At 38.7% G+C, this 26,316-nt stretch overlaps 1 protein-coding gene across 19 annotated transcripts in view; it reads left to right on the top strand.

The window, feature by feature from the left end:
* Positions 1-26,316, top strand: part of rbfox3a (RNA binding fox-1 homolog 3a) — a 1,515,582-nt gene that overhangs the window by 400,622 nt on the left and 1,088,644 nt on the right. For 17 of the 19 annotated variants that reach the window (XM_073026039.1, XM_073026046.1, XM_073026052.1 and 14 more), the window contains one exon: positions 21,421-21,469. The gene's annotated coding sequence lies outside the window, so the exon portion shown is untranslated. Of the gene's footprint in view, positions 1-21,015; positions 21,124-21,420; positions 21,470-26,316 lie in introns of those variants that run through there. The other 2 variants (XM_073026054.1, XM_073026049.1) reach the window with 1 other exon arrangement.

The raw sequence follows: 26,316 nt of genomic DNA on the forward strand, positions 1-26,316 counted from the left end.
TGTGGAAATGTTTTTATATTACTCAGTGTGTCTTGTTTTCGTTTTCCTCGTGTTTCTTTGTCCTTTTTTCCATTTCAACTGTTATATCTGAACCAATCCATTGTCAATTGTTGTTGATATGGAATTCAGGTGGTGGTGTGGGGAGCGGCTGGGGAATCATTGGGGAGAAAAATTGACATTTCAGTTAATTCCAAAGTTCATTTTCCAGCTGATATATGGCACAATGGCTGATGATAGACACAAGCAAGCCAGTCTTTGATGCATGGAAAATGTCAACCTAAAGGGCTTTCACCACATTTGTAAATTTTTCATTGCCCCAGAATTGGATTGCAGATGAATAAACTCATTTACCTTTTGCAGGATTAAGGAAAAAGTAAACCCAGTCATTCCTTGCTCAACAAGAAAAATGTCAGGACAAAGCTTGCCCACAGTTTTCTTAATATCTTTGCATACCAATCTTATAGCATGATTTATTCATACACCTGATACAAAACCCCACACCTATGGAAGAAACAACAGGTCTTCCAACATCAAAACTGCACAAGAGAGAACAAAACAGATTGCATATCAGGCACATTTCTCCCTTTTTGCTGTACAAAAAGTACAGCTTTTTGCTGAAGATACCTTTGTTCTTATAAAGCGACAGAACATTTTGAGTGCACTTGCATTTGAACCGTACTCTCTCGCGCTTTTCCTGCTGCTCTCTTCAGTCTAGTGTAGATTGTCACCTTGTTGTGAAGATGGGGTAGCCTGTGCAGGGTCTGTCTGAGCAGCTCATACAGCAGCTGCATTCTATTTGAATATGTTTCAACTGTCTTAAACAGAGCCCTCTGACAGTTCAAGCAAGAACTGACAGGCATCAGAGAGAAAGAGGTGCCGAGTGTATGCATCTTCTGTCAGCAGGGTGATAAGTGAACTGACCAACCTGCTTGATCATTTGGCTAAGTTAGCTGTCAGAGTTCCTTATACTGTCAGTAGTTAACTTTTCATCTCAGTGAGGCCACTTGAGATGGTACCTAATTGTCTCCTGTGCTGATCTGGGGAAGCATTCTAAATGTCAGGTGCTACTGGTCTGCATCAGATCTTGAATATTTGCCACTGTGTCATACATGTCCGCTGTCATCTTAGGAGTGCTCCATGCAGATCTGAGATTTGAAAGAATACTAGATGACCCGATGCCTTCATGTATGATGCCCCATTTTTATTCCATACTCCTGCTGAAGTTTGGTTGGCAGATTTGACTCTGTGGAGACAGTGCCGTTAGATGGCTCAATGTACAGTGGTTACTTTGACTCTACTTTATTCATTGATACGGTGTCTGTCATCCGCAGCAAAAATGATGCATACTGAAAATGCACATGGTGCTCCTTAGCAGATGAAGATGAAAATATAGGCTGTTTGATTGGGACCTTGCACAAAGCTACTAAAGACAGGACCACCCTTTGGCATTAGCAGAAAGTGAAAGGGCACTGGTGAAAAACAGTTGCATTTGCAATGCATCCATGTTTTATGGTCTTTAACCAATTGGTTTTACATTGGGATTGAGAGAATTTTTAAAGGGTAGATTTATGTTGAACAATAGCAAGGGAGAGGAGGGAATTTAAGTTTATCTAAAACATTCAAAGGAACTGGATAAAAAAAATCTGCAGATGCTGGCAATCTAAGACAAAAGCAGAAAATGGTACAAATGGGTAAGGCTGCACCTGTGGCAATAGACATAGAATCAATGTTTCAGGTTGGAGAGGCTCTATTGGAACTGGAAGAGAAACAAGCAGCTTATGAAGCACCTTCTCTGTTCTTTTGTCTTTGTTATCCATTTCTGACTGCTCTTTGTCATTCACTGGTCAGGTAACCTTGTTTAAAGATTATTGCCATTGTCACTCTAGTGTTCTTCAGTTGTCCATCGGAATCCGATGACGACATCCACTCCTTTAATGGTGAGATCTTTGATGACTATACAGTCCTATTCTGACCCACAAGTTCTATTGCAGGTGGGTCATGTATATGTGGTAGTGGTGGTGGTAGTGATGGCAACCATGGCTGCATTTCCCCTGGCTCTCTTCTGCTGTCTTCTGATTGTTCTTTCCATCTCCAGAGTTCGAACCCCATCCCTACACAGCTGTCACCAAGTGTTACGGTCAGCAGCAACATCCTCCAGGTCCTCACGTCTGATCTTGCACTTCCTTAAAGCATTCTTAATTTACCAGAGACATCCGTTCCAGCCTCTATTCTCCATGCAGTTTACCAAGCTTCTTTTGTCTGCTTTTTATTTCAGATCGATGGCCTCTGACCTGAAACATTTACCCGTTTTTTTGCCCCAGGATGTGCCCTGACCTGCTGAGTATGTGCAGCATTTTCTATGTTTAAGTCATATCAAGGAACATCCTAAAGTGTTTATTTTGGCTCAGCGTTTGGCCAAGATGGCACTGCTTTTGAGACGATTTCACTCAGTTGGGAAGGTGTAAGAAAGCAAAGGTTGATAACTGAGTTGGTGCAGAAGGCATAGGGTTGTGTTTGCATTCAGTCAGGTGATGTAGGTAATGCAACCTCTTAACCTGCATTTTGGATAAAGAAGGCAGCACCATGAGTAAGTATCCAACTCAAGGCATCACATGTAAATTTCTCTCTCATGTTGGAAGGAATCAGGGATGTTTTCACAGCAGAAATTACATGTATTGGCTGGTGTTGCATTTACTGCATAAGGCAGAGCATATGGAAGAGTTATCAATTGTGTTGTGAAGATTACAAAGAAAGCAAACGACTTAAGAACTGAATGCAGGGACAATCATAATGAATATCAGAAAATATTATTTTGAACGAACTTGCCCTTTAATCTGTCTAGGATTATTAATAAGTTGTGGACAGTCCATTCCTACCCATCAGAAACCAGTGTTGGTTTCAGTCTATCAGTGTTCACTCCTGGTCTAATTTCTAGGCTTGAATCTTTGTATGAAATGTGGGAGAAAACACTTGTTACTTTTGGATAACAAAAATACATTTTGGAGAGTAGAGAAGGAGTGAGAAAAATACCTGCATTGTATATTTTACTTTCATTCCAGATAAAAAAAAGTATTTAAATGATTACATTTATTATACTTTTCAATCTGTTAGTAAACATACATTTTCAATGGAAGAAGAAAATTGTACAAAGAGGCAGGCTTTTAACAGCCTTAATGTTATTAACTCAATTTTCCAATTCAATGTTGTGATCATTATAATGGCTGTATAATAGACACATATAATTCAAAGTGTGCTTTGCACCTGCAAATGATTGCACACTTATTAATTTGTGATCCAAAGCTGGTCTTCTGCATCTCTGAAGTGTGTTTTTGCCAGTTGTTTTCAATACTCCATTATTATAACCAGCAGAAACCAGGCTAGAGTAGTTTTGTAAAGGTCAAGGGGGTGATTGAATTTGCATCATTCCAAGTTGAATGAGATTGGGTGCCTGCATTAGCTGCAGCTAAATTTAATATGAACAAACTTGGTGCTTACTGCACAGGTTTCAGTGACATTAACAATAGAAATGTGGAAATGTTCAAGTCAAAAATTCTAATTCAGTACTCTGACTTAATCTGTGTGAAATGACATCCTGAAATTTACACTACCCTTATGACCACTGAATTATTCTATGTGAAGAGCCCTGCTGAAACTTACTCTACTCATTTTCCTTAAGTGAAGAAACTGCAGTGTATTGACAACTCATCAACGCCCACACTACCTTGCAATGGTTCCTTTGCTCTCTCTCCACATTCAGTTTCTCCTCATTGATCAAGTTCTCAGTCAGGTTCTCCATCTACGGCAAACAAGGACAGCAAGCTCAACTTTGTTTATATGTTTATTTTTCAGTCTCAGAGCAGTCTTACTTTTATTGCCTTTATGCAGTATTATACACTACCCAAATCTTGAAAATGTACTTAGAATGGTGACTGTCATTACTTTTTCAGTTTGTCAACCAGTTCCGACAACGAGTCTCAAGAATTATAGTCCCTTTGGAATGCTTTCCTGATATCTGGAATGTTTTTTGCAGTGAATTTCTGCAGCCATTTAGAATCATCCAATTCTAATCATTTTATGATCTAAAATTACTTCAGACCTTGCCAAGTGTGATAATTTATTTCTCCAGTAATCCAGCAGGGTTTGAGGTAGGTACGTGCACGTTGCAGCCTTTGAACTGAAAGTCATAACTTCTCCAGAAGCTGCTCTCAACATTAAGCTGGCAGAGTATCAACTGAGGTCTTGTATGTTAACATAGTGGTACGCTGTGCTTTTGTATCAGTAGGTTGTTAACAAAGCCACCTTTGAAATTTGGTGTACAGCTTTAAAGAGAGAAGCAACCCAACTTCTTTTTGTGGTAGAGGATTCTGAATCAATTATAACTTTGCATGTATAAGCATTTATGAACTTCACTCTGAAGTCATTATGGCCTTCACTTCCAGGACAACCCCGACCCATTATGCAGTCTTTGTTGCATGTTACACCTCAATAATTCTTAATACATGTAAATATATATGGTGAATAAAATTAATTGTAGCTCTTGGATCGTGGATAAGAATTGATGTTCCGGGCTGAGACCACTCATTAGCACTGGAAGGTGAGGGGGGAAGGTGGGGAAGGGGTACAAGCTGGACAGTGATAGATGAAACCAGGTGAGTAGGAAGGTAGATGGGTGAGGGGGGGGGATAAAGTGAGAAGCTGGGAGATAATTGGTGGAAACGATAAAGGGCTAAAGAAGGAGGAATCTATTAGGAGAGGGAGAGATGGATAGTTGCATCATCTTTACTAGACTAAAGGATGCCTGGAAGTAGAGTGCACAGGTTTATGGTGAGGGGGAAAAATTTAAAGGGGACTTGCGGGCAGGGAGTTACTGAAACAAACTGCCAGAGGAGGTAGAGGCAGATGCAATTACAGTATTTAAAAGATATTTGGACAGGTGCTTGGATATAAAAGGCATAGACAGGGATATGAGCTTAAAGCCAGTAGATGGGACCAAGGTAGATGTGCATATTCTGTCATGGATGAGGTGGGCTGAAAGGTGGCCTGTCTGTGCTGTATGTTTCTATGATTCCATGAAGTGTTTCCAAGATACAGGAAATGCCATTATAATGTTTACTGACATCAGGAAGGTACAGCAGTTGTAGCCTAAAGCAGGTAGTTACGAGGCAAGAGTGGGTTGTAAGGTGGAAAACACCTGATGTTCCACTCTCAAGAGGCACAATGGTGATTGCTACCACTGAAGTTCAGACTTTGGCAGAGATTGTGCTAAATACAAAAGGGTCTTTCAATTTGGAAGCTCTGCCCTATTAAGTAATGTAAACTGGGCTGCAGTTACGCCATTGGATGATACTTACACAGTTTGTATCTTCTGTCTTTTCTCTCTATTGTTTCTAAGAAAAAATGTCCATTGGAGAGTAACAGAATCTTCTCCTGAGTCAGTTGTCACCCCACACAGTGTCAAACCCTTGACTAAGGGGAACATACAGGAATACCACAATCTAAACTTTGCCCTCTAAGCCACACAGTCTTGACCAGGGGTTGTGGGCATGCTATGTTGTCGCTAGAAGCGTGGCAGCACTTGTGGGCTGCCTAGCACAACCCTCGCTGATGCGATTTGATAGAAATGACACATTTCACTGCCTGTTTCAATGTACGTGTGACAAATGGAGCTAATCTTCAAAAATATTACAGTTCCCTCGTTGCCATGTGATCTAAATGTTGGAATACCCTTCAAGAGCAGTGTGGGAGTACCTTCAGCAGAAGGACTGCAATGATTCATGAATGTGCCTTACCACTGCCTTCTCAAAGGCAATTAGGGATGAGCATCAGAAGTTTTAACACCTGCTGACTGATGAATGCAAAAATAGAAAACAAAAATACAAAAATTAGAGTTACTGCTGCCCTAGAATCATCTTATGCAACATCCTGGATGACTGATTCGCCGTTTCAGCATTTGACTCCTATTAGTTTTGTAGAGGGGAAATTCATACCAGGGAATAGTGAATTCTTGCTCTTTTAGCATACTAGAAAGAGATGTGGGTTGTGTAAGCAGTAGTGAGATAAAAAGGGTCCCTGCAGGGCTGGTACCAGGCAGTGAAAGTCTTAAACTAGCCTGAGCCACAAATTGTAGGATAAAGTGAACTACAGTGAACTCATGTCTGGCTACTAGCCAAGTACATACTTTAGAAAACTCCAGGATGGAAGCTTGCCATTGTACATATAAGATAAATGCAGAACTGCACACAGCTCAGATAAAACATAGGTGCTGTACAGAACTCTGTTGTCCATATGTTTAAATCCAAGCAATACATTAGTCTGTGCTTTTCATTTCCCGTGTTAGCAAATATGAAATGACATTTTAACATTGAAGACCATTCAGCCTATATTGTTCGTACAGGCACTCTGCAAGAGAAACATTTAATTATATTTTCCTGTTTTGTAACCCATAACACAGATTAGTTCTTGCTTTTGCAAGTATATATCCAATTTTGGAAGGTACAATTGAATATGCGTCCAACATTTTTTTTTCTGTCACTCTTTTTCAAACACAGCAAACCAAATCCTTAAGATTTGCAGTGGTATTTTATTTCTAAAGAAATTTCTCTTTCTTTTGGTTCTTTTGCTAGCTGCCTTCCTTTGGTCACCTATAACCCTATCAATGGAAACTTTTTCGCACTGGTGGAAAATAACATACAAAGTTAATCATGGCCTGGTAAATTTAGGATACAAAGTTCAAAGTAAATTTATTATCAAAGTACATCTATGTCACCATACAACCGTGAGATTCATTTTATTGCAAGCATACTCAATAAATCCAATAACTGTAATAGAATCAATGGAAGATCGCATCAACAGGGTGGACAACCAATGTGCAAAAGATAACAAACTGTGCAAGTACAAAAATCAATCAGAAAAAAGGAAAATAATAGATAAATAAGCAATAAATATCAACAAGATAAGATGAAGAGTCCTTGAAAGTGAGTCTATAGGTTGTGGAACAGTTCAGTGTTGGGACAAGTGAAGTTGAGTGTAGTTATCCCCTCTTGTTCAAGAGCTTGATGGCTGAGGGGTAATAACTGTTCCTGAACCGGGTGGTATGAGTCTTGCAGCTCCTGTACCATCTCCCTGATGGCAGCAGCAAGAAAAAAACGTCCTGGGTGGTAGGGGCTTCTGATAATGTATTACCTTCCTGTGACAATGTTCTATGTGGATGTGTGCAATGCTGGGGAGGGTTTTACCCATGATTAACTGGGCCATATCCACTATTTCACTACTTTTTTGCAGGATTTTCCATTTAAGGGTACTGATACTTCCATACCAGGCTATGGGCAGCCAGACAATAACTGTCTATCACACATCGATAGAAGTTTGTCAGAGTTTTAGATATCATGTTGAAACTTCGCAAACTTCCAATTGAAGTAGAGGCACTGCCGTGTTTTCTTCGTAATTGCAGTGACATGCTGGGCGCAGGACAGGTCTTCTGAAATAAAGTTACTGACTCTCTCCACCTCTGATCCCCGATGAGGACTGGCTCATGGATCTCTGGTTTCCTCCTCTGGAAGTCAATGACCACTCCTTCGTCTTGCTGACATTGAGTAAGAGGTTGTTATGGCACCACTCAGCCAGATTTTCAGTCTCCCTTCCATATGCTGATTTGTCACCACCTTTGATTCGGCCATGACATTGGTGTTGTCAGCAAGTTGGAAAATGGCATTGGAGCCTTGCTTAGCCAGACAGTCAAATCTGGGAAGTGAGTAGAGCAGGGTGCTAAGCACATAGCTTCCTGGTGCACCTGTGTTGAGGGAAATTGTGGAGGAGCTGTTGCCAATCCATACTGACTGGGGTCTGAAAGTAAGGATACAAGCTGTAAATAAGAATTAAGAAAATGGTGAGAGCCAGAAAATACGTTTTAGTTTGAGGCAATATTTTCGTGGGCATTATGACCTTCATTTGTTTTGTGTGTTGGCCTCTGTAATGTTACTTTTGTTGTCTTAAGAATTGAAAGAATCTGGACCCAGACCAACTGAGTGATCAGGCATTTTTTGAGTTAGAGACTATAATGGAGCTACAGCTGTCTGCAGCTTGTATTTGTGTTAATGCATTGTAATCGTCTTTTCACAGGATTGTGTGCCAGTAAAATCAATCCCAATGGACCCCATATAAAGAGTCATTTAGATGAGATTAATCATATGAATAACAGTAGATGCTGATTACAATATGAATATATTTTTGTGTTGTGTTTTTTTATTTACACAGTGGAATCAATTGCATTCGACTTGTAATGCTCTTCCATTGCATTTTCATTTAATAAATCATTTTGGCACGTATTGTCATAATGTGTCACTAATGTTGCCCCAGGGCTTTCAAGTATTCGTAACTAATAAACTAAAGATAGATAAATTGGTTGCATTGAATTGCAGATTATTGTTGTAAGCTTGTAAGATCTAAAAAGCAATAAGGTCACCAATATAAAAAATTCAAACCAAGAAGATTTCTTGAACTGTTGTTAAGACTTCACAAAATCTCTCATTTAAGTACACAGAAGACACAATATTGTCATGTTTAACAACTATTATTTGCTTATTCTTTTTATCCCTACTTCTCTTCTAATATTTGTATATCTGTGTACTTGTAATGCTACTGTGACACTGCAATTTCCTTTGGGATCAATAAAGTATCTCTGTATCTATGTACTTCTGGACCAAGTAAGTGAATGAGTTGGTCCCAGAAACCACTGCTCCAGGCTACTTCACAACAAAATACACTTGTGATGTTTCTCTCTGTAGGAGCAGAGGGATGAGGAACAGAACAACCTTCATATGAATGCCAGCTCAGCATTCCCAGTTCACTGATCAAGTATGAATGAGCTCCTTGAAATATCTGGGCCCCGGTGTCGACAGCACCATCTGCCATCCACCTGCTGCCCATCCGGAGTGACAACAGACCCAATGCTAAAGCCATAGGCTATCCTGAATGGTGCTCCCATAGCTAGAAAATAACTTATTGCCTTGGAATATCATTAGCCGGCTGGTGGCGTAGTTGCATCAGTGCCAGACTTAGAAGCGGAGGCTCCCGAGTTTGAATCTGGCCGGCCCCCTTTGCATGCTTTCTATCCGTGCTGGGTTGAGCATCGAGCTAGCAACTCGGCCTCTTAAAAATAAGAAAGCCTGCTAAAAAATACCATCATGATGGTGTCATGATGACTCAGAGCCTTTCTTCTTCTTCTTCCGAATATTGTTAAAGGCACCACCCTGCCTACCATATTCACTCTTGAGTGGATCTTCTCCTGGTCATTTTTCTGCGTGAAGCTGGTACAACTTGATCAGGAATATCCTTCCAATCATTGTTCCCTCAAGAATACTTTCACAGTTGGTTAAGCCATACTTCAGGAGGAATGGCTGTTAAATATATTGAATGTCATTCCTTCTTGGTCATTCTTCGCCATGGAAGTGAGCAGTGTCTTTCAAACCTACAGACACTCAGCCGGCAAATTTTCCAGCATAATTGCTGGGATCAAGTAGGTCATTCGCACTCACCAGAATGTTATTATAGTGGTAGTAGTGATCACTGTGAGGGCCTTTAGGAACTTGGTGTCACTATCATGAATATCCAGTCCAAAAGAAGCGTCTCAGCCCAAAACGTCCACTGTCCAATTCCCTATACAGATATTGCCTGACCCACTGAATTACTCCAACGGCTCACTTTTTGCTCTGATTTCAGCATCTGTTGTCTCCTTTATTATTTTTGGTTTTTTACTTTATATTTTGCTCCCCTCTTTTATAGTTATTTTACTAGTTTATAGGAACCATACTTTAATTTTATCTTTATTGCTGTTGTCCATCTTTTCATGTCACAAACAAGAGAAAATCTGCAGATGCTGGAGATCTGAGCAACATACACAAAATGCTGGAAGAACTTTTTACAGCTATATAAGAACTTGGTCAGACCCTTCTTGGAGTACTGTGTTCGGTTCTGGTTATCTCACTACAGGAAGATTGTGGATACTATAGAGAGAGTGCAGAGGAGATTTACAAGGATGTTGCCTGGATTGGAGGGTGCAACTTCTGAGAATGGGTTGAGTGAACTTGGCCTTCTGCCTTGGAACCACGGAGGATGAGAGGTGACCTGGTAGAAATGTATAAGATGATGAGGGGCATTGATTGTGTGGATAGCCAGAGGCTTTTTCCCAGGGCTGAAATGGCTAACATGAGGGGGTATAGTTTTAAGGTACTTGGAAATGGATACCAAGAGAATGTCAGGGGTAAGTTTTTCACACAGAGAGTGATGGATATGTGGAATGCACTGCTAGCGGTGGTGGTGGAAGCAGATATTTAAGAACCTCTTAGGTACATGGAGCTTAGAAAAATAGGGCAGTATGCACTAGGGAAATTCTTGGCAGTCTCTAGAGAAGGTTACATCATAGGCACAATGTTGTGGGCCAAAGGGCCTATAATGTGCTGTAAATTTTAATGTTCTACGTTCTGTGTTCTAACTCAGCAGGCCAGGCAGCATCTATGGAAAAAAAAGTACAGTTGACGATTCAAGCTGAAACCCTATGTCGGCTGTACTTCTTTCGTAAATGCTGCCTAGCCTGCTGAGTTCCTCCAGCATTTTGTGTGTGTTGCTCATCTTTTCATGTGTTTGTTTTTTAAAAAGGAATCCAATATTTCCATTCTGTTATGAACTATTACATTTTAAACATACTCTGACTCCCCTCTTACCTCTTCTGTTCTTCTCACCAGTTAATTATCTCCCTCTGGGTCCCCTCCTCCTTCCCTTTCTACAATAGTCCACTTTCTTCTTCTATCAGATACCTTCTTCTTCTTCAGTCCTTTACATTTTCCACTTGTTACCTCCCAGCCTCTCACTTCCAAAGACAGCCATCTTGTAAAGTAACACACACAAAAATGTGGAGAAGTTCAGCAGTCCCAATAGCAAATGTAGAATTGAATAAATAGCTGACATTTCGGGCTGAGACCCTTCTTCAGGATTGGAAAGGAAGGGGGATAATGCCAGAATAAAAAGGTGGGGAGAGGGAAGGTGAAGCTAGATGGGTAGGAAAACTACAGGGTTGGAGAGGAAAGAATCTCATATGATAGGAGAGTGAACCATTGAAGAAAGGGAGAAGGAGGAGGGGACCCATGGGGAGGTGATAGGTAGGTGAGAAGGGGTATGAGGCCAGAGTGGGGAGAAGAGGAAGAGGGGAGGGTGAAGGCACATTTATTTTACTGGGAGGAGAAATCAATATTCATGCCAGCAGGTTGGAGGCAACCCTGATGGCATATAAGGTGTTGGTCCCCTGTCCTGAAGGTAGCCTCATTGTGGCACAAGAGGAGGCCATGGACCAACGTGTGGAATGGGAATTAAAATGTTTGGCTGCCAGGAAGTTCTGCCTTTGGCAGATGGAACACAGGGGCTCGACAAAGCGGTCCCCCAGTTTACAATGGGTCTCACCAATGTAGGGGAGACCTCGTCAGGAGCACTGGACACAATAGACAACCTCAGCAGAATCGCGGGTGAAGTATTTTCTCACCTGGAAGGACCGTTTGGGGCCTTGAATAGAGGTGAGGAAGGAGATAAGTAGATAGGTGTAGCACTTTGGCCGCTTTCAGGGATAAGTGCCGGGAGGGAGATTAGTGGGGAGGGATGAATGCACAAAGAGAATCATGGAGGAAGCTTGTAAAGCATATCCTTGAATTTGGCACGCAATGCTACACCACAGGTGATCCAGACGTTATAGAATAGGTTTTCAATTTCTCATTTTCCTAAATCATATTTCATTTTGAATTACCTATCTGGCACTTAGTTGGTCTTATTTTGCTTTCCCTGTTTAAACTTCATACATAGAAGTAACTTACTTGAATGTTGTTCTCTGGTTGACATTCTTAGAGGAAACACACTTACTTTCTAAAACTGAGCATAAATTATACCTTTTAATTTTAGTACGTGGAACATTTAGCTTTATCTGATGTAATTTTCTGCAAAAAAAGCACATTTGAACATTGCAAAGCTGTTTTCAGCATGTATTGTGGGTAATAAACTAAACAATTTATGATTTTAAATTGTAAATGGTTACATTTTCTAACATAGTTTAAATAGTTAGAACTATTTGTTTTCAAGTTCTCAGTATAAATTTATTCAAATAAGCTAATGGAAATGCTTTGATGGACGGTAACATATGTTCAGAGGGAATTTGGAATGGAAGTCACATATTTGAGATTTTAGACAAAACTGCTGTGCTTGGAGATTTGATTGTTAATGCCATCTCCTAAGAAGCTGTACTCAATATAAACCAAAATATAAGCATGATCTATTGGCCACGTGTCTTCCTCAATCTCCAACAATCTGGCTCTGAATGAGCTTTATTGTTCTATAAGATAAACCAGACTCACTAGAATCAGGAAATCTGGTGGCACCTGTGATGATGGAAAGAGTTCACATTCTGGGTCATGCTAGATTTTGCCCACTACATGAACTTCCTGCACACTTTCACTTACCTGACCTGGTTGATGCTCAACCTGAAACATTGTGTCATCTGCTGCAGATGCTGCCTGACATGCTGTGGAATTCCAGAATTTTCCTTCCAGCAGTAAAATATTACGCTCTGTAAAGCACCAAACTATTTAGGGAAACTAGTTTTCTGGAGACATTGTATTTCCTGTATATTTCCAGAAATGGCTAAAGTTGATGGAAATTTACTGATGGTGACTAAATTAGGGGAATATATAAATGTGAAATGTAGGCATATTGAAACCTTCAGAAGTAGTTGGACGATAAATCCATAGTGTTACCATAAAATTTAATATTGTTCCTGGTTGGATCAAATTCTTTTATAGTTACACTAGTCTTCAGGCCATTCTGTTTGTCAATGTTTCAGCCTATATCCAAGAGCATGGCAGTGTGCCTTCTGATGGTATGGTCAATGGAGGTGATATCTCATTCATTCCATACCTTGGGCATATTGTTTCAGGCCAATCCTCCATACAGTTGAGAGGGGTCTGAGTAGTTACCTTTCCTACTACCACAGGAATTTTCAGTTTGCCTTTCTCAGAGACAGGGCAACACGTCTGGTTCCAAGGTCATTCTAACCACTCAGCACAGTGGGGGTTACTGCTATAATTCCTGATCAGTGCTATCATTGAATCAGATATCAATTAACAAAACTTGTTCCAACATCCGATGGGAATGAGCACTGACGCTGAGTTGAGAGAATATCTAGCGTAGACTCATGAAGTTTATAATATTTGTATTTCCAGAGGAGATGAGTCTGAAGTCAGAGTTATGCAGCACAGAAGAGGGCCTTTGAACCAGTTGGTCCATGATGCCACCAATTAGTTAATTCAAATTTCCAGCCTTTAGTCCATAAGCTAGTAAGTCTTGCTGATCTATGCACCTGTCCAAATAGGACTCTAAGTAGCAGTGGTATAAGCAATTAAGCACAACCATAATAATTTATTGTTTCTCCAGCAAGATTATAACAATTTAGCATGGATAATTCTTCTAAATTTGGCTAAGCTCATGTAGAATGTGCAGTTATAATGGACAGTGGCTGAATGCTGGCAAATAATGTCCTGATTTTCTCTCTGTATGTAAGCTGGCTTATTGTGACTGCCTTGGCCTTGCATGAGTTTCTACTGAAGTACATACAAAAAAATTAGTATTTTTTTTACAATTGTAGACATTTTTAAAATAACAGATTAATTTTTCTTTATTCCATCAAGCTATCTGATGGATGATAGTTTTGGAACTCTTATACTGTAATATCATTTATTTTCCAGCAAAACAACTTTAGGCAGAATTCCATTTGGCAAGAAATCAACGAATGCTGAAGTAGCACAATCGGAAAATTTCCTGTCGTCTTGTTCTGATTAATGGCACGGTAGCGTAGCGGTTAGCGCATTGCTCCGCAGTACCATCGATCACCAGTGAGGGTTCAATTCCCATCACTGCCTGTAAGGAATTCATATGTCCTCCGCTTCATCTCATTGTGCTCCAATTCCCACCCTCATTCCAAAATCATATGGTTAAAGTTAGTGAGTTGTGTGCCAGCTATGTTGGTGATGAAGAGTGGCAGCACTTGTGGGCTGCCCAGCAAAATCCTTACTGATTATGATCTGATCCAAATGATGTATTTCAATGTATGCTTTCTTGTTTCAACGTACGTGTGATAAGTCAAGTTAATCTTTAATAAAAGAAAGCCTGCAAGAAAATAAATCTCAAGGTGACAAACTGTATACGTACTTTGATAATAAATTTACTTTGAAACTTCAACTTTGTTCTTTTCTGTTGTTTTCAGTCCTTCTGATGTAAACTCAGAAGTGGGACAGAAGCCAATTCACTCCTTAATTCATGGTCGTCAGCTATTTATCTTCCTTTTATCAATATATTTTGATACTTTTATCATACAAAGATATATCATTGTATATCAACTTTATTCAGCATCCAGGCTTTAAGGAAAACGGTTCCAGATTTCCATTATCTTTTGAGTAGCAAAGTGCTTCTGATTTTACTGTAAGGGACTTTAAGATTTTGTTGTTTCTTACACAGGGAAAGTAGTTTCACTGTCTCTGTTGTATTGACAATTCTTTATCATGTAGCATTTCTCAACTAGATTACCCCTCAATCTTCTAAACTCTATTAAATATGTATAATATCTCATAACAATTCACAAGAGAATCATCTTCCGTAATTTCTGGGCCATGACCGTCTTCAATGCACATGTCACCAGGGTGCAGAATCATGCAAAAAGACCTTTGCTCTGTTACCCATGGTGGAGGATGTTTGGATAAGTTTGCTGTTGAACAGATTGTGGAGAAGGTGGGAGGGGGATGTTCAGTATTGAGAAAGTGCTATGAATGGAAGGTAACTGTCATGGATGAGAGGATTGCAGGTGTTGGAGTAGGTGATAAAAGAAAACAATTGAGACTGGCTTGAGGGGGGTGAAAATTAGAATTGGCAGGAGATTTTAGAACCAAAGTTAAAGCCAAAGTTCTGTGTAGTTTGTTGGATGTGAGGGTCCTTGAATTTGGAAAAATTAGTACTGATCATGGGATAGTAAAGAAATTGAAAGATTGTGAGGGAGAGCCCAAGGAGGAGGTTGAGGAAGATAGGATGTTCAGACAGAAAGATGGAGGTACCAAGAAGATGATTGGGGAAGCATTGAAAGAGAAACAAAAGATTATGGAGGACATTGGTCAAAACTAGTTGGATTGAGCCTTTTAATTATTACAGGGTCACATCTTAAACCTTTGGTTAAGATCCTGTCCCCTAGATGAGGACTAAAATGGACCGTATGAATGATGCCAGTGTTAGGTGGTAAACTCATTAATATCATTGCATTTTCACAGTTGTATCAATATCTTGTTGCAATGTATGTACAAAGGACATGGTTAGAAATCATAGAAGTGACACATTCTAGATAAAATTGTATTGAACAGAACACCGAAACAAGTGCCAGAGGATTTTCAGGTATGGCAATTTAATTTTCAGAAACTGGCATGAGAAAAGTAAGTAAAAAGAAGAATGCAATCCTAATTATGACTACTAAAAATTTTCTTTAAAGTATGAGTGTCAGTCTCGTCTTAATCCTGAAACCATCTCTCAGTCCTACGATATTTTGTGCTGTCACTTAGTCCCACTTTTTCATTTTATGTTCTGTCAATGGTTCTGATATATTGGTATTTGATTAAAACATATCACCTGATTTAGTGTTTATCTTTTAAATTAATTACCACTAAATTGCATTCAATATTGAATTTCAGCACTTATTATTGAAGTATTTTTTCTACCTTTTATAGCACATTATGGATTACACCTCTTGCCTTTACCTTGCTGTTTCATTACTAGAAATATTATGCAGAAGACTTGGCAAATATTCCAGTGGGTTGTGGTTCAAGACTTGTCTAAATGCTTTTAATATGTGACTTGAATGCAGTCAAATAATTTCTGTAAATACGATGTGGATAAATATCAAGGTGAATATATCAGTTCCAAATCTGTCAGTTTCCATGCAATCTATGTGTTTCCAAAACTGCAATAAGGTTGTTTTAAGTAAAGGCACTCAAACAAAAAAAACCCAGCTGTGACATTCTAAATATCACCAGAAATACCTGAAGTAATCAAAAACAAATGATGCTTCCAGTAGATGAAGGAGTAGGGAACATTAAAGTGGACAATTCTGATTTGTTGAGATACTCAGAATTTAATAAAATAATGACCTGAGCAAACGTTTCCTATTGTCTTTCACATAGTGAAACAGATACACTTGGATCATTCGTCTGCATCTGATAGACCAGTCTGAGGGCTATCTGACCACACGAAAATGCACTGTCAACTGGGAAATCAGTACCTTGGTTGTATGGACATTATAATCACATGGCAGTCTGCTTATTAACTGAGGCAAGAAGCGATGCTGCATGTTCTTTACTGGAATATTATTTGAGAGAAAAATAGCTGAGTGAATATAGTATGACAGCATTGTGACAGATGAGAGACATTGAGCGAAAGTGGAATATTTAGTCTGTTTCTCTAGTGAGGGGAAAAATAGACTTCAAACTTTACTCCTGTTCCTGTCTATATTTTATCTATTGCTCAAAAATGTGAGATTCATAAACCAGTGCAATGCGATTTTGAGTCCGTTAACTTTTAAATCACGGAGTTTGGAGAAGAACAAAATGGCTAGTTTATAATTTTGTATAATGGAATTGGCGCAGACATGCTTCATTTACCATTCTCCGCGAAGGAAAGCATATCTCTCATCTTTGCCACAAATGTCAGTGGACAAGGGAGTCGGATAGTGAACGATCCCTGCAGAAAGCAGAAATTGTGGTTGGGAGGGGTGGTGGGGAGGGAAAGATGTGCTTGGCGGTGAGTTCCCGTTGGAGATGGTGGAAATTATGGAAAATTATGTGCTGGATGTGGAGGCTAGTGGGGTGGTAGCTGAGGTCAAGAGAAACCCCTATCCCTGGTGGGGTGGCAGGAGGATGCACGCAAGGCAGATAAGCACGAAATGGAAGAGATGTGGGTGAGGACAGTAATGATGGTGGAGCAAAGCAAGCCCCTTTCTTTGAAGAAGGAGGGCTTCTCATTAACTCTGGAATGAAAAGCCTCATCCTGAAAGCAGATGTGGCAGAGATGGGAGTACTGAGAGAAGGGGATGGCAGTTTTACAAGTGACAGGGTGGGAAGAGGTATAGTCCAGGTAGCTGTGAGAATCGGTGGGTTTATAAAAGATATCAGCAGATAACAGTCTCCAGAGATAGAGACAGAGAGATAGAGAAAGGGGAGGAAGGTATTGAAAACAGACCAGGTAAATTTGAGGGCAGGGTGCAAGTTGGAGTCAAAGTAGATGAAGGCAACAAGCTCAGCACAGGAGGAGCAAGCAGCACCAATGCAGTTATTGATGTAGCGTAGGAAAAGTTAGGGAGTGATACCGGTATAGGCTTGGAACATAGAACATGAAACATAGGCGACATCTATATGAGTTTGTTTCAAGAAATCCAATAGGAGTAATATAGGAAATGTTTAATCAAAGTGGGATGAGAATAGGAAACTTGCAGCCATATGAATGGCTGATGTAAATAGTATAATTATATTTAAAGGGGGCTAGACAAGTATGTGAGAGAGAAAGAAACAGAGGATTTCACTGATAAATCTCATAGAGGAAAGGGTGGCGTAAATAGACCAGTAATGCTGGCATGGATTGATTGGCCTGATTTGGCTGTTTTTGTGCTGTAATTCTATATACAATATCAACGATTATAATTTCTGGATACCAAACTGATCAGATGCCAATTCATTATGTATTGCCTGCAGGTGCATTAGTGATTGGGATAATTAATATTGGAAAAATATGATTGCAAAAGAAAAAAATATTTAATTTGTATTATTTGCTAGCACAATTTCTAAAGACGAGTCTCTGATCCCTGAGACTACATATGTGATTTCAAAGAAAAGTTGCTGGGATGATTTAGGTGTCAGATATCCTGAGCATGCACATTGCAGCAAACAGTTGCTGGTCCTTCTGATAGAGCCGAGAATGGGCAGTGACCTTGGTTTATAGGTGTTCAGGTCTAATTTTGAAAGTTACCTTCCCAATGTTGAGAATGTGGTGAAGAAGTATGACTACCATCCCTATGTGTGTACAACCCAAGGACATCATTAGTTCTCAAACTCTCAAATAACCTTTATTGTTTGTGTACTGCTTTGTATTCTACATGCACACTCTTAACATGGTAACACTTGTACCCTGTTCAGCTTTCTCAAGCTGCCTCTTCTCACATTCTGCAGCTTTCTTGATACTTAATTTATGATCAAGAGCCACTTATTGAAAGATCAGCCCACTTTCAGAGTGAAAAGGAATTATTCTCCTTTTTCCTGACGATTATCTCTGCCTCTTCCTCTCATGCCCTGCATTCCTACCTTTATTATTCTATCTCCTGCCAGTCAGTACCACCAGGCCAAGGTCGCTATATTGTAGTAGTGTTGTTCCTTATATTGCCAATGCTGGTCTCAATCAAGTGTTCATCAAATTTGACTCTTTTCGAAGTTCAAAGTAAATATTTTATCAAAGCACATATATGTCACCATTTATGACCATGAGATTCATTTTCCTGTGAGCATACACAGTAAATACAAAGAAACACAGTAGAATCAATGAAAGAATGCACACAAGACAAGCAACAATGTACAATAAACAATGGACTGTGCATTACAAAAAAGAAATAAAAATAAATAACAAACATCGAGAACATGAGATAAAGAGTCCTTGAAAGTGAGCCCGTAAGATGTGAGAACATTTCAGTATTGGGGTGAGTGAAGTTATCCCCTCGGATTCAAGAGCCTGAAGGTTGAGGGGTATGACTGCTCTGGAACCTGGTGTTGCAGGCCCTGAGGCTTCTGCACCTTCTTCCTGATGGCAGCACCGAGAAGAGAGCATGCCCTGGATGGTTGGGGATCCTTGATGATGGATGCTGCCTTCCTGTGACTGCACTCCTTGTAGCTGCACTGAGTGACCCTCCTGCTAAAGTCTCAGCTCATCTCCAGCCTCTGGCATCCTTATCACCACTCCACTTTTGTTATCCAGGGAACTCTACAATCCTGGTTAACCTGAGGAGCGTGCAGCATTGAGGGTTAAACAATTTTAAAAGCTTGATATCTTTAAGCAATTTTGAAGTAAAACACTGGAAATAAGGCATTGAGCAGAATTCCAGAATTTGATTTTTATTTCTTGTGTATATAATGGTATCATTCATGTTACTAGAATGGTTCTTGCTGTATGAGCAACTTTGACACATTAAATCACTATGGCATCTTTTTCTCAAAATTTGATTTTCTTGCTTATATGTTGCAATTTTTACCCATGATCATGCTACTGGTTCATATCAGAGATATTTTGAGGAGGCAATTCTCGAGAGGTAATTTCAATGGAAATGGCACATTGGAAATGGCACACAGTCCTTATTTCCACAGCAGTGCAAGTGCTTAACAATATTTTATGGTGCTCCTCTGTAGGTCTTTGCTGACAGATGTTAAACTGACATCCTTGCAAAGCACACTCGCTATAATTTGATTGCCACATAGTTGTTTTTAGTTCTCAGAATTGGCTGGAACAACTTAGAAAAGAATGATACTGCTCTCTGCTGGCGCCTTGACAGAACTACCGTGACAGACAATGTGTACTGGTTCTCTTTTCCTGAGGTTGTTAGTACATTTGGATGTACAGAAGTAGTTATCTCTCATTAACATTGTATAACAATGTAATGTTAATTAGATATATATCTCTTTCGTCCTCTGAGTTTAAGTACCTTGATTTCTTTATATTTGAAACGGGACTGAGACACAGCATTTTACTTCTGCAGCATTTTGTATTAAACTTTGCCTCGCTCCCTGGTATAAGTGTCTGAATCTTACCCCTCCTGTCACTGATAATGGGTATTCAACAAAAATCTGAAAAATCAAGGGCGAAATGGTTCAGAGTTGGCAAGAAAATGAAAAAGTCGATATGAAAAATTAATGTGCAACAACAAATGAATAATTGGGTAAGGGAAGAATTCAAATCTAGGACAAAATTACAAAATACATGAGTATCGTATTCATTATTTGATTGGGGGGAAAATTCTGTCAAAATAAAATACAAAAGAGTGATTATCTACATGTTATCCCAATAAGTTTTCAAAGGTATTGATAACACTTAGTGATAATTTGCTTGTGCATGAAAAATAGTTAGGCTCACAGATAAACTAAAGATATATCTGCAATTGGGTGATGTAATCATAATACAGTAATTGTGAAATTCTTGCAAAGAGTGTTGATTGTAGTAATGATGGGTAAGTTCTTCTGTAGATTAAAAACTTAATCCACAATGTGAAGCATTCTCAGCTATGACCATTATGATGTATTTTTAAAGAAATATTAACAAAAAATTACCTCACTGAGTTTTCCAACATCAGTAATCTATTCAGCTGAAATAATTATAGCCCACTTAACATTTTGCAATTATATTTTTCACAATATCATAAATTAATTGTTACATTTGAAGGGATGTTTAGTCCATCATTGTGTAAAATTGATAGTGATACACAACTTTGGAAACTTATTCTGCATCTTGATCTAAGTCTAGTTGGCTTTGACTCATAAGTAGTTGCACCTCTTTTAATTTATGTTTTTCCCCCCATTCTACTTTGACCCATCCTATCACTGAAGTCAAAATAAATTCCAGATCATGGCACACTTGAATAAATTGAATTTATTGAATTACGGCTTTAAAAAAAAATTCAGATACTGTCTTTAAGAAGAGACATTGCAAGAATGATGATTCATTTTTTAAAAGAAAACTGCCTTGAAATGTTGTATTTTCCTTATGGATTTGATGTCTTTCTTAATGAAAAGAGATATATATATTAAAAATTTATTGAGGTTTGAGGCCCTCAGCTCAAAGATTTCTGATTTTACCTGAAAATTGTTGCAAAACTGGATTTTGTATGACAGTGATGTTCAGTACAAATGAATCGACAGCAGCCTATTAATGACAAAATATGCCTGGAATAGATACAAAACACAGAGAGGAAAGTGAAAATGTCGCAATCATTTTAGTGCTACTGGAATATTGGCTTCTAATTTAGAGATGGTGAGATTTAGGGGATGTGTTTTCATTGAGAATCGGGTCCGGAATGTAATATCTTGACATCTCACACACTAATCATTATTATCGTTTAACTGTGGTTGGAAAATGTATTTGTCTTGCAAACGTTATTATAATTGTAGCAAATTAGATAGATGTGTAATTGTACCCTGTATAATGGACTGTAATTACATTTTAGCATACAGAAGTGTTCGTTTTCATACTGGTATAAGCAAAGCTTTTTTTCTTATGTGAATGTTTATGCGTAGGTAGCCTTCTCACTGATGTGCTTCTCATTTGTAGGACTGTAAGACAGAGTGGAACTAGAGTGTGGACAAAGACAATCCCTGCTGTGAGTATGTTAATACTAAATATTTACATGAGAAATCTGTCTCTCGCAGTGTGAATGTGGAGTTTTCTGGGCAGTGTGTTGGAATGTTATTGGGAACTTGCCAGCGATGGTTAACAATGTGGCTATTATACAATGTAGTTCTTTTTTTAAAAAACAAAATGTATGTTCTGTCCTGAATCGCAATGTTGTTGTATTTGAAACAGCATGTTCTGGTTAATTTGCATTTTAAAAAATCATTGACTGTCTTATTGCAAAAGAGCTTCATTTTGATTTTTAAAAAATTTTGTTCATTACTTATGATGTGGTTTTAAAAGAATAATAGACTAAATGCTTTGGAGAGGTAGTGTTAATTTGCTAATATACGTATATCTTTGTCAGAGATGAGCTACTTAATCTATTTTTACCTGTTTCTATGGTAACAATATTTTATTTACAGTATTAGCTGCTCCTGTTTGACATTGTCATTCTGACTGAGAATTAAGTAGATTGTTCTTACAGGGAGTTGACTGATAATAGGATGAATATATCAAAGATGGGACAATACTTGACCAAGTTCATAAGGTTAACCTCTGCTGTACCTCAGATATTCTTTACTTTGTCTGAATCTGCTTTCTGCTTATTGAAATTCTGTTCGTATCTGTTGCACCGTGGGCTTAACTCTTTCTTTCTAAATCCAGATGAATTTATTTCCCTTATGTTATTTCTCATCCAATGGATATGATATTGAAAAGGCTCAGATGGAAAGAGCTTTGGCCAGAAATAGAGGTGGAGATGAATTCAAATCGATTACAGATAAGAAGGTAGAGATAAGTCCTGATAGAATAGGATTGGAATAAATGGATTTCCCTGAGTTAGAAATAAGAGGAGGAAGATGATAATACATTCATATGTGCATAGAATGGGAATGTTTGCATTTCATCAGTCACTTACTCTGAATTACCAATTATTAAACTTAAAGATCTAAAGATGGAATATCCATTTTTTCTTAGAAAAATAGTCAAAAACTATTTTGGTCATATTCAATGCAGATGTCAAGTGCATTTTTTAATTGCTAAGATTTGATTGCTTAATTTAAGGTGCATTTTGTATTTTCCTGTGTTGGTGTACATGTGCACTGTACTTGCAAATCCTATGAGTATAAAACCGAGAAAGAAACATAACTGATTCTGGTATAAATAGTTGCACAGTATGTCATAGTACAGTGGAGCCCAATACTCTCATAACATATTAAGTGTGTAAAGTTTCTTCTAGCTTTTATTCCCTTCCATTTGATTATTGAATGTTCATCTCTTCAGCACTTTGCTAAGTTCTTCATTTGCTCTTTCAGCAGAATTGACTTGCAGAAAAATGTGTAATTTTAAGCAACATGCACAAAATGCTAGAGAAACTCTTGGGTACCCTCTTCCTTCCCTTTCTCTCATGGTTTGCTGTCCTCTCCTATCAACTTCCTTTCTCTCTAACCCTTTATTTTTTCCATCTACCTGGCTTTACCTATCACTTTCTAACCATCCAACTTCCTGTCTCCCCACTTTTTTTTTATTCTGGCATCTTCCCCCTTCCTTTCCAGTCTTGAAGAAGGGCTTCGGCCTGAAACATTGACTGTTTATTCATTTCCATATATGCTTTCTGACTTGCTGAGTTCCTCTAGCATCTTGTAGGTGTTCCTTTGAATTTCCAGCATCCGCAGACTTTCTTGTGTTTATATATATTTTTATCACACCCAGTGAAATATAGAGACAAAAATATATTATAGGGATTAGGTGATATTTAGAAAACACCAACTTTACTCTAATGGTTAACTTCATCTCAAACTGCTTATAGTGGTGACTATGTCATATTCTCCAAGGGGTTGAAAGATCAAAGATGAATAAAGTCCATTCAACGAAGTGTGTTTCAAAAAAAGGTCTCTGGGCATGTCTGTGTGGAAGCTATATCAAACTTGGCCGTGATTCCAATTCAAATTTCTGTTCATTTTTAATCAGGGATGCATCTGTTCCTCCAGCATGGCCTTTTCTAATAAGTGTATGTCAGTGAGTATTTTCAAGGAGACTTGTGGACTGACCATTTGGATCAGAATCTATTGGGTGGATGGGATAAGATGATTTCTCACACCCACTGTTCAATTGCATCTTATTCTTTAAGGATGGGATGAAATACAAGAGTTCTAGTGTCATTTTTATTGTTGTGTTTTTTATTGGTCATTTAAAGTTAGAAATTATGTCTTCTCTTTTTCTTAAGTTGGATAAGTGTACCCTACTGTTATGAATACAATTGATGATAATATTGCTGCTGTATTACAGATAACAGAATATTACCCAGGAATTCTATATACCAATTCTATTTGGCTTTTGGTCGAAACCTTGGTTGTCGTAAAAGTTCGATTACTCTTGAATACCTAACATTTCATTATATTAACAGTGTAAAGTAGGACAATAAACAATGTTAAAGCTTATATACTTGATGGTAGTAGAATAATGTTACCTCAGTGAACATATCAAACAATATTTTAACTGGGTAACCTTAAACAGCAATACAGTACAACAATATTCTGACAGATTTGAGTTGGGGTTAGTTATCTTATTTAGCAAAGTCAACATTGCAAATTCAGATTTTGTAGCAGAACTCTCATACAAACTGAGAAGTGCTGCAAACATCTTTTGTTTTGGGCAATGATTGGTGATGTGATCCACAGAGCGGATTTCATATCCACAGTTTTGCAGGGATGGATTTGGCTTTCTGTTAGTGAAAGCGTTCACATCTTCCATGGGTAGTCCGTCGTCAGTTCATGAATCTATGTAATCAGCTTGAGGTATTTTCATGGGGACTTTAGCTAGCTGCATTGGATACATCACTTCAACCCCAGCTTTCCATTGAATGCCGAAGGGTCGATGGGATTCACATGCATTCTTGGGGTTTTGCTGGGATGTTGAAAGCTTGTGAATCGCTGGATCAGATTTGAATAAATATTCTTCAATAGTTATACTTTTTGCTGGTCTCTGCAGGGCAAGGGAGGTGCAGTTCTACACAGCCTGAGTTGCAAAGTCAGCCTGGCTTTTATCCTTTATGGATAAGTTTGAAAATATTGTGTGATGTATCTACTAAACCACTTCATTATTATCCCACTGCTCTTTAATTATAAGACCTCTGTTAGGTTTAGGATCCAAATAGAACCTAGTTCTAATAAGATTAGATCAATTACGTTTAAACTTCCTAAATCTAATGGGATCTTTTGAGTCCACTTAATTTCACACAGTCTATTGGATCTAGTGGTTTTCTGCTCCAGTTCATCCATTTGTCAATTTTTCAAACATTGTCAGGTAATAATATTATAACAGAATATTTTTCAGTTTTTACTTTTCCCCTACTAAAGGTTCATGAAAGTCATCTTTTAGATCAGTCCTTTCCAGCCTAATTAGCTCAGGGCTTTCCAATCAACCTTTACCTTTCATTTCATTTCAATTCTCAATTCAACTGGCATGATGGAATTCACAATGCTTTCTCGTGTAGGGAGCTAAATAGTTCTTGAATGTTCCTGCCCACCCACCCCCACAGTATTGTAAAGACCAGTACATGTATTACTCACAGGGCATGGTGTGACCAGAGCAATTTGATTCAAGATGCCTGTAGCCTGCACCTCGCAGTCTCTTTGCTCTCAGGACTAAGTACTTCAGTAACCTATTGCTGATCTGTATTGGCTGAAGGTGTGGAATCTACAGTCACTCCCTATTTTATTTCATATTTAGTTTTGGCTATTTCAACACAAAGGCTTGAGCCATTTATTTCTTCGGTTTACTTTGAGCCCTTTAGTCTTTTCACAAGGTATACGCAGCTTTAGGATTGAATCTGATTATGCCTTTGATGGAGGAGAGAAGGTAAATGGTGGCACCTCAGTAAATAAAACTCCAGGGATATCAACTAAGGAATTACAGGTAATCCTGACTATTCACGCATTCTCTGATGGTTTTTTTTGTCTCCTTTTTCCTAAGGATCATTTGATCCTTCCAGATCCAGTGATATGTCCATGCTTTTGATCTATGGTAGCAATTGTTTCCTTAATTTCTATTGTTCTGGATGCATGGGAAGGAGATAGACTGGTGAACCCCACTTTGAACTGTTCAAAAAATCTGGTTGCTCTTCTAAAATGGTAAAACTCATACACTAATTCTCAGACAGAGCATGAGGATAACCAGTTTTTTTGGAGCAAGAGTGGTGGTTGTGAATGGTTTGTTTATTGCAGAGTGTCTAAGCTGTTTCAAGGCACGTGAATTGATTACATAAAACATGTAAAGGAATTGTTTAGGTGTGTACTGAGCATAACATATGTTTTCGACCTCTATAAGAAAGTATTAGCATTATCCCTTGCACCTCAGATTGGCACCATGGTTAAATAAAACTGCTAGAGTGGATTCCCTTAATGGAGAATGTCTGTGCATGACTTTATTTAATGTGGGGAGGCTGATGCATGGGTGGCTCTCACATGTTCCTTGACAGATCGGTGTCTGGGTTCAGTGGCATTGAATGCAAGATAACTAGGGACTGGAAGGCCTTCTTTCTACTGCCGTGATGTGCCATTATCTTCTGTCAGCTTCACTGTTGAGGTCTAAGTTGGATCACTCTTTGTCCCCCTTGATCTTACCACTATGGCTGATCCTACCAGAAGCTAAGTGCCAGATGGTTAAATTCCACTTGGCATCACTCTTAGCATCTCAGGAACTCATAAGCCTCTCCACCACGACAAGATAATGATATCTGGACAAGAATAAATGGAAATATCCAAGTGTAGCATGGTCAACAAATGCTTAGCTCTGACATTTTTCACATTTAAAAAAACTCAGAATCTGGGACTT

Source organism: Hemitrygon akajei, chromosome 22, assembly GCF_048418815.1.
Source record: "Hemitrygon akajei chromosome 22, sHemAka1.3, whole genome shotgun sequence".
Lineage (NCBI taxonomy): Eukaryota > Metazoa > Chordata > Chondrichthyes > Myliobatiformes > Dasyatidae > Hemitrygon > Hemitrygon akajei.